The sequence below is a fragment of the Mercenaria mercenaria genome, chromosome 11, assembly GCF_021730395.1.
Source record: "Mercenaria mercenaria strain notata chromosome 11, MADL_Memer_1, whole genome shotgun sequence".
NCBI classification, from domain to species: domain Eukaryota; kingdom Metazoa; phylum Mollusca; class Bivalvia; order Venerida; family Veneridae; genus Mercenaria; species Mercenaria mercenaria.
The window spans coordinates 22,377,257-22,392,213 of NC_069371.1; the positions used below are offsets into that span (position 1 = coordinate 22,377,257).

Consider the following 14,957-nt stretch of genomic DNA (forward strand, 5'->3'; position numbering starts at 1 on the left):
GGAAAGTACGACGTCAATGACGACGTCAAAAGACGTTACCCATTTTGGCGTAATATTCACATATAGTATAGTATAGGATCAAAAATAGATACTTATTGCAAAGCAAAAACAATATTAATACAGGCAAGGAAAACTAACTAATATGCAAAAATACATTAGGAAGAATCTGTGTGAAAAAAAAATGAAAGACTAAAATAATATTTTAGCATTCATGCCAGAAGGCCAGGCTGTATTCAATGTATGAATCCAACGAGTCTCTTTCAAGAGCCTAAACCAGTCATTTTTTACCAAGTCGATTTGCATGAAAGAAAACTCCCTAACAGAGTGATTTTCAGAATTGAAATGTTCAGATACATTTGTAGGAGTATCAGGAAATTGTCTGATATCAAATTTATGGCTGTTCATTCTTTGTGAACATTTCTGATGTGTTTGTCCCACATATTGTAACTTACACTTTTTGCATGTGATTAAATAGATATTCTAGCACGATCCGATTTATTTTCCTATTAAACAAAAAAGGCTGAAAACAGTGAATTATCATACAACAATTCACTGTTCTGACGTCACAATCATTACGTCATGGCGTCAAACGGCATAGCGGCGCGCTTGAAAAGAAACCGATTGAAAACGGGCAAATATTTAATGAATGCCCTCAAGGATGTATTTTAAAGTCGATGGTAACGTGTTAGAATCGAAATAATATATCTCATTTAGTGATTTGCTCTTGAATAAAATCATTGTCGTTCAGATGCGTATTATTATATCACTCAGGCTGCGCCCTCGTGATATAATTCCTTCGCATCTGAACTCCAAGCAATGATTTATTAAGCGGCAAATCACTAAATGAGATATATTATTTCTGAAACATTTTCAGACATGCAGTTAAGATTTTGTTTAACATCGTATGTTTTTAAAGTTTGAGAGCTTGTAAACTGTGCAGATTCAGTTATACTAGCGCAATGAGAACACCGTGTTCTATTACATTTAAGAACACCACCATTTACATCCGAAGACATCAGGCTACTGTGAACCAAGATATCACTAAGATTTGTAGGTCGTTTGTAAGCAATAATTGGTTTGCATTTAACCAGGTTGCATTAATTATTACATGCAATTTCAGTCATGTGTTTTCAAAATGGTTCTGCAATAGACCAGAAATATGTTGTTCTGGACCGACCATCATTACTTTTCTTTTTTTAAATATTTCAAACATATGTCATTTTGATGATTTGCTTAGGAAATTTACCCAGAATGGGAACATGTAAAACAAAGTGCTATATTCAACTCATATTTCCCGTTCTGTCAGAACAGAAGATAACTTTATTAACGTCAGTCCATTACTGTTATACGAGTATATAATGCAATTATTTATACAAATCCATATGACATGATGATTTTTGTGTGTTCATGGAAAAAAAAAAAACGATTTATACACGTAGCATGTTACTAATTCAAGAAAGAAAAACCTACATTTGATAATACGCAATTACTCAAAGTAAATGAGTGAAAAATATGCTTACAGAAAGAAACTATTATTATATATAGTATTTCATAAGGACAGAGAGTGGGGAACGTTGTAAGAAGATCATCACCAATTGTATAGCCTACTTGTAAAATAATATGAATTCTGTTACAAAAATGTAATGGCTAGAATGGCCGTTATAAGGCCTTTTTTATTGCAATCATGTAGTAATGAATTAGAATTACGCCCTCATCCCTACGCCTCGAGTTTGTAGAAGTGACGAATAACTTCTTATGTGGATCAATTTCACATTTCTTTTATTTGATAAAACTATAGCATTAAATTCAAGTTTTTGATTTAAAGCTTCGCATGCACATCCAAGAAAAAAATCTTTAAAAAACATGTGATAATTGATATTTTAATATCTATATTTACTTACCTATCTCTATATATCCACCCAACGTAAAATGTATCCAAAACGTTTTCGTAAATCTACCACAGCACATTTCATTTACAAAACAATATGTTGTGTCTTTCTACATATTTACCAATAACTTTTTAAACTATCCATAACTATCCATATATAACCATTTTATAGATTGGCAAAGTTATTTCAAATTTATTAGTTAAAAACAAGTACAGCGCGTTAGACTGCGTGAAAAATGATGTGCTGAATACGCTACTACTAAGAGAAAGCACCTGTACCTGCTAGAGGTTTGAAAATATAATAACATGCCTAGTATTGTTAAATGCATTAACAGGAACAAAATTTCGGAATCTTCGATGATGTTAATAACATGCACTTAATATTATTGTAGTGAATTGTGGCCTTTGATCAGCGATGGAAGGGGTCGCCGACCTGCAGAAGTGACGTCACTGAAGCAGCACGCGGGGATTCCAGCCAACCAGCGTCAGTCAAGTCCCAGCATTTATATAGTCTAGACGTATTTCTGTATATTCCTGCATCGATCTGCTCCAGCCTCGAGAATATCGGCTGTAAGTAGTGATTTCTGTGTTTGTACTGTCCATCTTTGTTATCTGTTAAGCTTCAAAACCAGATATCATTGTATTCTTGTATTATCGGCATCCTGTATAGTGAAAAATCACTATATTGGTGTCAGAGTGGTTTTCGGGCCCACGTAGCAATACGTCAACTTTCCAAAGATTTTGGGTGAGAGTAGGGTATTAGCGGCTCGAAACACATCGCCGCTATTGTCCAAAAATCCCCATTTCCCTAGGAATTGTCGTGCTTAGTGTGTTTTCAACCACTTAGGTTATTTTACCCCCGGACCTTACGGGCCCGGGGCACTACCAGCTATAAACTTATAGCGTACCGGGAGGTCATCCCGGTGTGGGGAATTTAATAGGGGAGGTTGAAATAGGTTTCTTTAATATTTCTATTTTGTATTTGTGACTTTTTGGTATAAAATAAGTCTATAAATTTGGGCAGGGAAACCGCTGCGCAGAACAGCTGCGCGCGGGACGCGGCGTGGTCCCGGCTTCCGGTTTCTTTGCGCAACCATATTGCGCATAGCTACCGTTCGCCTTCCGCAATATTATATTGTTCGCTGTTTGTTTTTGTATTAAATTGCTAAAAATAATTGCTTTGTGACTTGTTTTGTATATTGTGTATCTACCATGGACCATCACACTCAAACGTCGGGTAGTAACGACCCGATCTTCATAACTTTCATTGAAATATTTGATAATATGCGGTCGGTAATCCCGGGTCTATCCCGGGAGGGGGCAAAGGCAATCGCCGTGCACAGAAAAATGTACGGCAACATAGAGTATATAATGTTCGTGCAATTACCTAACCTCAGCATTGGGGAGGATATTATCAAGAGGATAATGTTTACTGACAATTATGATTTGGGTGGTTCATTTGAGTGGGAAGAGGAGGAGTTTGATATTGAGGGGGAAGAGGAAAGGTTAGAAATTTTAGACTGTGGTGAAGACACTACAATGAAAGACAAATACTTACAAAATTCTACCCTCGTAATTAGGGCTACACCCTTTCCCAGGGAGCAAACAAAAAAGAACACCCCTTGTGAAACGCCAGAGGAGTTGAAGGCTCAATGTCCTCTTGTCAAGATTAATTGTTTTAATCATGAAAATCCCGGTCGACCTGGGTATAGGGATCTAGGGAACAATACTCAAAGAGTTTATGGTGCTAAAGCGTCCAATATTCAGAGGCTTCGTCAAAGCAGAGTTGGCCAGGATGCCCCACCTACACACGGGGAGGGCACTTGGGCTTGCCAACCCTTGTTCACTAAACCTGGTACATACCCAGGTACCTTTGGACACAGCGGTCATGTCCTGTCTGGAGCACCAGTATATCAGTTGGTGGGTACAACACCTACTACACCCCACCTTGGATATCCCAAACCGGGGCACCGCCCACGGGGTCAACTGGAACTACTTCACCAGGGTACCCATCATCTGCGACACCACCAGTTCCTGCACCTTGGTGGCCTTCACCAGCAAACCCAGCCTATAAGGGACCAAAGACAAGCTTCCCAGACCCCTGGCAACCTCTTAGTTCAATGCCATCAGTGGGGGGTCCACCTGGGACTACTCAAAATGCATGGTGTTTATCTGCAGTGACAGCAGTGCGTGGAGGCTTACCCTCTGCCACTGCTCCTCCTTGGCACCCTCCACCTGCAGCACAAACAGTGGGGGACGTCCCCGCACTACCCCCTTTACCTTTACCTTGGAATCAGGTTAGTGGGGGTCCACTCCAGGTAACCCAATCCAGTTTGGGACTACCCCCCGGGATGCCGGGGGCAACCGCCCATGTAGATAACCAATACCACCCAAGCCCTCATACACCATGTCAATCAGGTCCGGTTTGGGATCCTACCAAGTGGCATGCCACTTTGGTGTGGGGATAACCCTCATAAACAGCGTCACTTTGATTCTCATGGGGTTCCTCACACAGGGACTCTGTCCCCGAGGTCCGAGGGCAGCTCCAATACACCAAACAATATAAGCCCAGATGGGAACAGTTTCATGTGGACTATGTCACCCGGAAATGGGGACAACCCCATTCACAAAGTTACGTAGTCCAAGATCAGAATCCTAGCATGCGCGATATTTCAGAGCAGAGTGGGGAAAACCCCCATTTGCAAAGTAACTCCGATTCATATATACCCTAGACTGTTGATACCGCATGGTCTAATTCGTCACAGCTTTTGCAGAACAGTGACTGGGTCTGGGAACTAATTTTAGATCAGGGGGATTTTGGGGACCCCAATTCATCTCATAGTTTGTATGGTCCCCAACAACCGAGGTCACCAGGTTGTTTTACAAAGCCAACCCAACGTCAGGCTTCTCTTGAGAAATGCTATTCCCGGCAATGCCCTATGACCTCAACCCCTATGAAAACGGCGATAATCAGTACATTAAGCAAGTTGGCCAAAACATTAAGCCCTGTAAAACAGAGCAAAAGATTGTGCAAGACAGATTATGATAATTTACACAAGGTATTTATCGAACCGGGTCAACATGCTGTACCTAGGCCTATTAAAAATCAGTCCCAAGATAAATCTGAAGATTCCTTATTGGAAGCCTTGGTAGAAAGTGCTTTAAATACTGAATGTCAAACCCAAAAGGTAGAAGTCGAGAGCAAATCCGCTCGTACCGAAGTTGAGGGAATAAATGCTAAACGGTCCCACTATACTAAGGAAAGGTGTCAGACCAGTAATGCAGAGTCCCTTGACCCGTTTCCAAATGCTAAAGTTGAAGGTCAGACCCTACATAACGAGGCTAAGGGTCAGTCCCTAAATACAAAGGTAGAGGGTCAGTCTTGTACTAAGGTAAAGGATCAGACTACCTATACAGAGGCAAAGGGTCAGCCCTCGTGTTATGTTGGGGCTCAGTTCGTTAACAGTGAGAAAGAGCCCTTGTATAACAGAGTGGGTCAGAACATTAAAAGTGAGATTGAGCCCTTGTACACTGTCGAGGGTCAGTACACTAAAACAGAGGTTAAGCCCTTGTATAATCACATGGAGGGCCAGTATGATAAAACCAAAGTTGAATCCTTTTATACTGTTGAGGGTCAGTCAATTATTACTGAGGCTGAGGGCCAGTCTGATAAAACTGTGGTCAGTGGTCAGTCCCTGATAAGTTTGGTCAAAGATCTGTCCCGAGAGACTGAGGGCAAAGAGGAATAGTGTCAAGATAGGAATGGTTACCGGCTTGATAAACCTATTCTTTCGAATGATGACCTAGAACAGTTTTTTCAGTATCTGGATGAGAAATATCTGGAACTCTCACATGAGGCTAATAATGCATCACCCGAATGTTCACCCTGTGGAACTGTGACCCACAGGGAGGATAATACCCTACATGTAATGGGGGGTGGAGTAAGTCCCCAATTTAATTTACCACAGGGTACCGGGTCTACCACCTACTCCGAAAGCACGACATGCCCAGATATTCAGCCTAATCAAGGTGGAGAAAGTCTTTGTAAATTAGGTAAGGGAGAGGATAGTGCTGTTAAATGGCCGGATTGTCAAGGTGACCTTGCTTTATTGACAGAATCACACTGTGAAACTGTGACCAGTAGGGATGGGGATATTCTGCTGACAGAATCATCCTGTGGAACTGTGACCCACAGGGTGCGGAATATTCTGTTGTCGGAATCACCCTGTTGAACTGTGACACACAAGGAGGGGAAGGCCTTATTGTCAGAATCACACTGTGAAACTGTAACCAATAGGGATGGGGAAATTCTGCTGACAGAATCACCCTGTGGAACTGTGACCCACAGGGTGGGGAATAACCTATTGACAGAATCACCCTGCAGAACGGTGACCCAGAGGGAGTGGAATGCCCTATTGACCGAATCACCCTGTATAACGGTGACCCGCAGAGAGAGAGAGATATGGTCTGGCCATTTCCTCAGCAGTTGTTATGGGGACTCGTACAGCACCTTGTGGTACTGTGACCCACAGGGAGGGGAATGCCCAATTAACAGAATCACCCTGTGGAAATGTGACCCACAGGGAGGACAATATTCTATCGTCAGAACCACTTTGTGAATCAATAACACACAGGGAGGGGAAGGCCCTACTGATAGAATTACCCTGTGAAACTGTGACCCATAGGGAGGGGAATATTCTATCGACAGAATCACCCTGTGAATCAAGGACACGCATGGAAGGGAAGGCTCTATTGACAGTATCACGCTGTGTAACTGTGACACACAGGGAGGGGAATTTCCTATTGACAGAATCACCCTGTGTAACTGTGACACACAGGGAGGGGAATGCCCTATTGACAGAATCGCCCTGTGTAACCGTGACACAGAGGGAGGGGAATGCCATATTGACAGAATCACCCTGTGTAACTTTGACACAAAGGGAAGGGAATGCCCTATTGACAGAATTGCCCTGTATAAGAGTGACTTGCTGGGAGGGAAATGTTATCACCATTTCTTTAGCAGATGTTATGAAAACACTTACATCATGGGCAGTACTTCTAGCAGGGAATACAGGGGCAATACCTCCCGCGGATGTAGCAGAGTCACCTTTAGAACTGCCCTGTGGAAGTATGACCCACAGGGAGGGGAGTATTCCAATCATTCCCTCAGAAAATGTTACGGGGACGCCACTGGCCTCTGGAATAGCGGCTGACAGGGGAGGAAACATAACTGCAACACCTTTGGCAGAGGTAGTGGGGCCATATGGGGATTTACTCTGTGGAACTGTGACCCACAGGGAAGGGAATATATTGAAAATACCTCCGGCAGCTTTGGTGGAATCTGGGGAATCATCCTTCAAAGCTGTCCAGGCCAGGCTAGTTTCCCAAGCGGATAATGGTCATGTGGACACGCCTAGGACTGTTGTGGGGAGTAGAGCAAGGGAGACCTGTGACACAGAAAGCCAAGTGATACGACAGCGCTCGTATCAAGTAATTGCGGGTTATTTACCCTTAGGTTCAAATACGGGTTTCAACCAGGGTTTGGTCGGCAAGGGTGACCTACCCGGTTGCCAAGAAACCTCACTTGTCTCACCCATGCCCCAATATCATGTAGGGCCAAACCTACGGTTGTCTATGTTAGTGGCCTTTCACAGCTGGAGGCCTCCAGCTGTTGAGGCTATATTGGAGTGTTCTGTAGGACTGGAGCCTGGTACAACACTAGATGGGCAGAACCGGGTACCAGAACCTACAGACCAGTCCCGGTCGTCTGGTAAGTAGGGCTGGGTTGGTACCAGCCATTTGGGTGGGGGGAAGTCAGGGATCACCCTGATATATATATATATGGGGCGGTTTCTCTGGTTGTCGGGGATCACCCCCGATGTAAGGTATGCGGACAAATGGACATACTATTTGCATTCTGTTTAAAAGGTAAATCGGGGATCACCCTGATACGTATATATAAAATGGTTTCACTGGTTGTCGGGGATCACCACCGATGTAATGTATATGGTCAAGAGCACATATTAAATGCATTCTGTCTGAAGAGGTAAATCGGGGATCACCCTGATACGTATATATATATATAAATGGTTACCCTTGGTATCTTGAATCATCCTGATATAAATCAGGGATCACCCTGGTACATATAAAATGGGTACTCTGGTTGTCCCAATGTATTATGTATAAAATATATATGCAGTCTATCTAAAAGGGGTACTCCAGTGTGTCAAAGCCAAATATATTTCTTACTCTGGCATAGACGTACAGGGATGTACTATAAGATTGAAGTTGAAACCTTTCCATATGAGTGAGGGTCAGTAGAACCCAGTTTTGACCAAGGTTAGTAATTTGCCCTGTAGAACACTGGGACTTCATCTCCATTGGAAAAGTAGGTCTAAGACTTTGGCCTGTTTATTTGGGCTAATGATTTTCCCTTTAACTTAGTGCCAGACCTTGGCCCAATGCATTCTACAATGATGCAGTGTAGATTGCTTCTGACAACTCGCCAGGATTAATAAATTCCAGGGGAGGATTGGATGGTACCCTCCTAGGGAATTTAGGTCCTGTATGCCCGGGTTGCCCCCCCCCCGGGACATATGAAATACAGATTAAGACTACTGGCAATATGCTAAAGAGCTAGTATTTCCCATATCCTAAATATATATCTGTCTGCACTGCTTTCAGGGACCCACTGATCTCGTTAGCCATGCAGTGGCTGCATGCTTACCCGTACCACTCTTTCAGTGTAAACAATGAGGCAGGAAATTACGACACCGACCAGTTAGACTGGTTAATCTATAGAGTATTCCACGGGTCGTTACTGTGTGAATCAAACCTTTCACATTTGCCCGTCGTGGAATATTTGTTTAATGTCTTATCCCTTTGGCATCATTGCTGTTGATGCCACACCTCCTGGGGTTCCCCCCAGGATCCCTAATGATCCGCCTATAGGGTATTCTACGGGTCGTTACTGTGTGCATCAAACCTTTCACGTTTGCCCTTTGTGGAATACTTGTCTAATGTCCCATCCCTTTGGCATCATTGTTGTTGATGCCACACCTCCTGGGGTTCCCCCCAGGATCCCTAATAACCAGAAGCTGTGGAAATGCTAACAGGTTGTTTTCCTGAAATGAAACAAACAAAGTCAGATCATGGTGCTCTACCTTTCAGTTATTTAATTATTATGTCACCCGTTTTATTTATGTTGTCAAGAAGTCATTACACTTCTGGGGGTTTGCTTTATCTTATTCTCGTATGCAGGCTGAGTCAAACACTTAAAACATGCTGGAGTTATGTGTATTCTAGAAACCTAACGCCGTTTGATTGTTAAAGATTAATTGCAGAGTTGTCCCTGTTGTTTTATTTAATTTCTACCTATGTTTTATTTGGGACGCTGGTTACTTTAGGTATACCCTTCTTTATCCACCGGGGCAATAGATACCCCTGGGGGTTACTCTTAATGAGGCAGCTCATGCATTCTCGCCTGGAAGCCAAACTTGGCTTGAAGTTTTGGTTAGCTAGGCTCTTGCCTACACCTAGGTTAGTAGGTCACAGTGCTTCACTGTAACACACTTATAAGCCAGGGTTAATCCCTGACATCAGCCTTACCCCCGGGGAGTCACTAATATTCAACCCCGGGGACCTGGTTTATAAGAAAGGGAGGAGTGTAGTGAATTGTGGCCTTTGATCAGCGATGGAAGGGGTCGCCGACCTGGAGAAGTGACGTCACCGAAGCAGCACGCGGGGATTCCAGCCAACCAGCGTCAGTCAAGTCCCAGCATTCATATAGTCTAGACGTATTTCTGTATATTCCTGCATCGATCTGTTCCAGCCTCGAGAATATCGGCTGTAAGTAGTGATTTCTGTGTTTGTACTGTCCATCTTTGTTATCTGTTAAGCTTCAAAGCCAGATATCATTGTATTCTTGTATTATTGGCATCCTGTATAGTGAAAAATCACTATATTCTGTAGGTAAACAATGCAGACTTAAAACAGAAACAGTTTTTTTATCGATAATTCTAGTCTCAGTTCGAACATTGAATGAAAATCTCAAAACATCTTCGCATTTGTATCTAAGAACCATTTTGAGGCATGTATATACTCAACATTCTTCAAACCTGTCAAGTTTTCTTAATTAATAGTAGATTTATTATACACTTATTGAACGGCTTTTTTATTTCATAACATCAGGAAAAAATTTTCGTTGTTTTGTCTTGTTAGCCCAGTAAACATGTGTTGAATATAGATTGGTTATATAACACAAACTATAGTCTGGCAGTTCATATAAGGAGTCATATAGTAATATGTAGTTTTTGAAACAAATTTTTCTTTTGTCTATGTTCTTATATCTTTATCAAGCTGGCAAAGATTGAGTCCGAATGTGTCTAGTTTTTCTAAGCCGGCGTTTATTTACGTCATTTGTGATGGTTGTAGACTTTGGATTTTGAGAAAAGTTAGAAAGTACAATCGTGTAAGATAATTGAAAACTTTGTGTGAGATCATCATTTTCAAATGTACATCTTCATTGATACTTTTGAAGTTTTACAATTAATAAGACATGAAATCACATATTTCCAATTGTATAAAATCAATATTGCATACTTCTGATGTTATAATTCCCATAACGATAAACTCGTTAACCAGTAACGTTTATTGCCTGATTCCTTACACAAATCGCCAGTCCGTTGTTTGCTGTATGACCGTCTGTATTCAACGTGCGTTGACTGTGCTGTTAAGTCTGAAACTTAAAAACAAAATTGTGAATGGCTTGCCGGCCAATAGTCAAAACTATTGACCCTCCGTCCTTCTGACCTTGGCAATAGTTTTGACTATTGACCGGCATGCCATTCAATAAGTGTATACTATTTACACATGACACATGATATATTTGCGCCCTAACGCATGCTTCTATAGGCAACAACCGTTAAAATACTTGTATCTAAATGATTGCGTGGCATAGTCGTAGCGAACATAGCGTTGTGATGTTCCGTCTTAGAAAATCAAACTAAAGAACATGGCTCCAGACGAACTATTTTATATTCAATTTCATTTAACACAATCGTTTTAGTGTACAAAGCGGTCTAGCAATTACGTTTATGCACAATGTTGCTATTTAGTTGTTCAGCCAAACGCAGCCGAGTATTTTGTACCCATATGGAAAATACTACACCGTGTTGAATATCTTTTATTTATAGACGTATTTTCGTATCAAAAAGTGTTAAAATGTGTTAAAATTGATCCACTGTTGCATACTATAGATGTTATAATTAACTTACGGCGGCTTTAGGAAAAGCAGACTGTCTCGCGTCTACCATTAGTTACAGCCAGTACCAAGCACATATCTATGTTGTAAAGTCTGCGATGTTCCGCCTTTATGTGACGTCATAGTCGTCGGAGTTATTTAGAAAATGTAAACACATGTGTCGTATATGTTTGTCGTTGAGAAAAATAAACATATATAGGTAGCACAGCAATGTATTCACGCTATCAAGGCATATTCTAAGGTACCTAACTATTCATGTACTGTCATAAAATATACAGCTATAAGTAACATCGCGGTAAAAATAACGACTCTCTTAAAAACCCTACAAGAATTTTACCAGCGAACTATTTTGATATTTTGTTTACTTACAGTTTATTCATCTCTCTTCGTTACAATAGATTTACTTCTGAATATTTTAGTATGCAATCCCTTAGTCGTAACTTTGGTATGGAATAGTCATGGAATTTGTCATATCCCCATATCACATCGTTAACTTGTACCAAATGAAATTTCGCTAAAAAACAGAAGTATTCAATGTAAATTAATATCTACGTATAAGTTCATTATACATTTTGGTCCATCTCAATGGGAAAGAACGTGATTGCATCTCTCATGAATGTTATCGTTCAATATTATTCAAATAGGCATTTATATTTGCAATAATTCCAAATCAATATAGTCTGATAATAAAGACATGTTTTCTCTTTTGCATGACATGGTTTATAAATATTTTGTTTCATTTGAATAACCACGGGTCGTTCAAAAGGACATAAGTGAAAATGTTGCAGGCTCGGTTTGGTTGAGCCTGTTCATGGGCGGTAGTAGAAATGCAATCTACCGTCCACGCCCTTTAGCCCCGGGTTGAGCAGAACTCAACATTTACATATGTTACATGTATCAGAATGAAATTTAGAGACACCCGCAGATGCATTCATACGGTGGTGTACATGGAACAGTATATAGTTTTTGTGATATACTTCATATGTTTCATATTATAAAATAGCAGCTTTCACGTATAACATGACAATAATATAAGTTTGCTGATACATTTAAAAAAGTAAAGTTGCAGATAAGGGCGTGTCTACTTCTCGCTAACGTATTTGTCTTTATATAGGATACTCTTAGCCATTTCAAGGAGTCACGTCGTTGATACACATATTTTGTATTAGTAAAAACTATTTCCCAGGAGCAAGGATTTGGTGAATGTACACTATTCAGAACTCAAAAATATGTATACACTTTCAGGGTTGAATATGAAAACATTGACAAAAGATTCAGAGAATGTTTCTTTAAAGTGTTTCAAATAAAACATGCTCGAGTGTTCTGCACCATTATGTTGAATTAGATTTGATTTTTATTAAACTGGCTTAATTGCAAGATCTTTTGGCTTAAAATTACGTACATCAGTTAAAGTATAAAGTAAGTCTCCATATGTTTTCCTCTTTCCGTGAAATTTTAGACATGATAATGGCGTGATCAGATGCTCTAAAAAGATTTACTTAGCTCAGTAAATTGCAGTTTTAATACAAATAAGATTTCATATGTTGCTAATAACATTATACAATATAAAGAGTCTCCCAAAAGTGCGCACGATTGTAATTTGCATTAATTTTGTTAAAAGAACTTCCACAATGCAGAATTTGACTAAACCCTTACCTTTTAAATAAAAATATAGCAAATAAGAAGGGAAGGGTAGTGTGCTGAATTGTCTGTTAGACAGAACCACAAACAGATTTTATTACTGAGAGTCATTAGGAAAATTATTATATCTTTGAAGAAAACTTTCTATAATGAAGATATGAATGAAACTATCCAAAGCCGTACAAATTGTCTATCTTGTAGTCATATGATATATATAGGTGTGTGTGTTTATGTTTCAGATATTAGCTTATGATTCAAGAGGTCCGGAAATTTCAAGCTGATTCCGTTTAATATTTCATTACTAAGTCTTGACAACACTATTATATTAATATTTTATCATTCTTTAAAATGATATAACTGTTTCCGTTTCGTGCAATTGATATGATAATTTTCGTTTCCGTTTGCCTGGTCAGTAGATTTTCCGGATACCCATTACTTTATCTGGGGACCAAACGCCGCTTTTCATGGAATTACACGCCACAGCCCGTGTATCATTGAAGGTTCCATGTTCACCGCCGTTTGAATACATCTGCGGATGTCTCTAAATTGCTATTTGTACTTTTAGCATGTGTAAATGTTGAGTTCTGCTCAACCCGGGGCTAGAGGGCGTGGACGGTTGCATGCATTTCCAATACCGTCCATGAACAGGCTCAAACAAACCGAGCCTGCAACATTTTCGTTTTTGTCGTGTTGAACGACCTGTAAAGTTTTCCCTTTTTCTGTTTTAACAGTATTAAATAGGTATTATTTTATGTTTTTCGGTGGTTTATCGAAATATAACGGTGAATTATATCCTGATAAACTCACTGGCCACTCAGTGAAAATTATCAAATCTGATACCCGGATTAATGTCAAAAAGTTTACCGAGCGTACTGAAAGCCGGAAACAATATGACGATGACGTCGTTAAAATGACGTTAAAATGACTTCGTCTTTGCGATGCTTCCTGATAAAATTTCCCGCAAATTTCGACATTTTATTGAAATAAACACAACAAAAGTAGAGTTTTAGACATAAAATAAACAGAAAAATTGTTGGTATCGATGTAATATCACGGTAATTTCACTCGTGAACACCAAAAGTTGTTATTATCACTCGTGGCTGCGCCACTCGTGAAAATATCACTTCTGGTGCCCACTCGGTGAAATTATAACGTGATATTACACCGAAACCAACAATTATCCTCTATATCAAGCAGCACTTTCAGTCTAATGGCGGAAAAAATTTTTCCTAGTTAAAGTGGCTTTTTCATGTTTTATGTTAGTCAGTTCCTGTTTTTATGTCATTGAGGACCTATATTAGACAGCTTGGTAGCATTTTCAAGGAGACTGTTTGCTTTTAAAAGAATGTAAACATACTTTATTACACATGTGTTCATACCAACACTTTTGCTGTCATTGTGGAAGAAATTCATTAGTGCTGACATGTCAGAAAAATAAAATCTCTCTTAGAAGATGCATGACTTTTCTTTGTGTTTTTGTGGTTAATAGCTCATTTAAGAACATAATGCCAGTAATACCTTTTTTACATTGGGGCTGGCTATGTGTTACAGCTCTCAGAAGGTTGTTGATTTTATATAGAACATAATATTATAGCAAATTTATTTTCTACTGTATACCATATAAATGCTATTTAGCCATTACTTCCGGTTTATCAAACCTGCAGCACTACCTTAAGAAGCATTCTAATACGCTTTTCTTTATTAAAACACTCTTATGCTAGAATGACGTCACGTCACGTTAACTTGCGGTGACGTCAATGTTTTTGTTACGACCAAGAAAGAGCGCTACTATATTTTATCTACTGTTTTAGATTAAGGACATATTAGAATCGAAATAATTTATACCAAAACCGCATTTTAACACTATTTATACACTCGTGTGGTAATACGCTGCGCCCTCGTGAAAATATTACGTCCGACGTATAACTGCCCATCGTGCATAAATACGTGTTAAAACACTCTTTTGCTATAAATAAGTTCTTAAGTAGAGTGTTAATACTCTTTTCAGTCTGTTCCTTAGCTGCCTATTCTTTATATTGATAATGAAGATTAATGCACTAGACTTAAATGTTTTTCAGTCATTTTCCTTTGAATTGCTAAACGATCAAAGAAAAGCCAGATTTTTAGTGACAAAATAGAAGAAATAGTAATTCACTATTAAGATAG

At 39.8% G+C, this 14,957-nt stretch overlaps 1 protein-coding gene across 1 annotated transcript in view; it reads right to left on the reverse strand.

The window, feature by feature from the left end:
- The window catches only part of LOC128547061 (secretin receptor-like), a 167,827-nt gene extending 165,639 nt beyond the window's left edge, over window positions 1–2,188 (reverse strand). The window contains exon 1 of the mRNA XM_053518729.1: window positions 1,902–2,188. The gene's annotated coding sequence lies outside the window, so the exon portion shown is untranslated. The remainder of the gene's footprint in view (window positions 1–1,901) is intronic.
- Window positions 2,189–14,957: the final 12,769 nt, after the last annotated feature.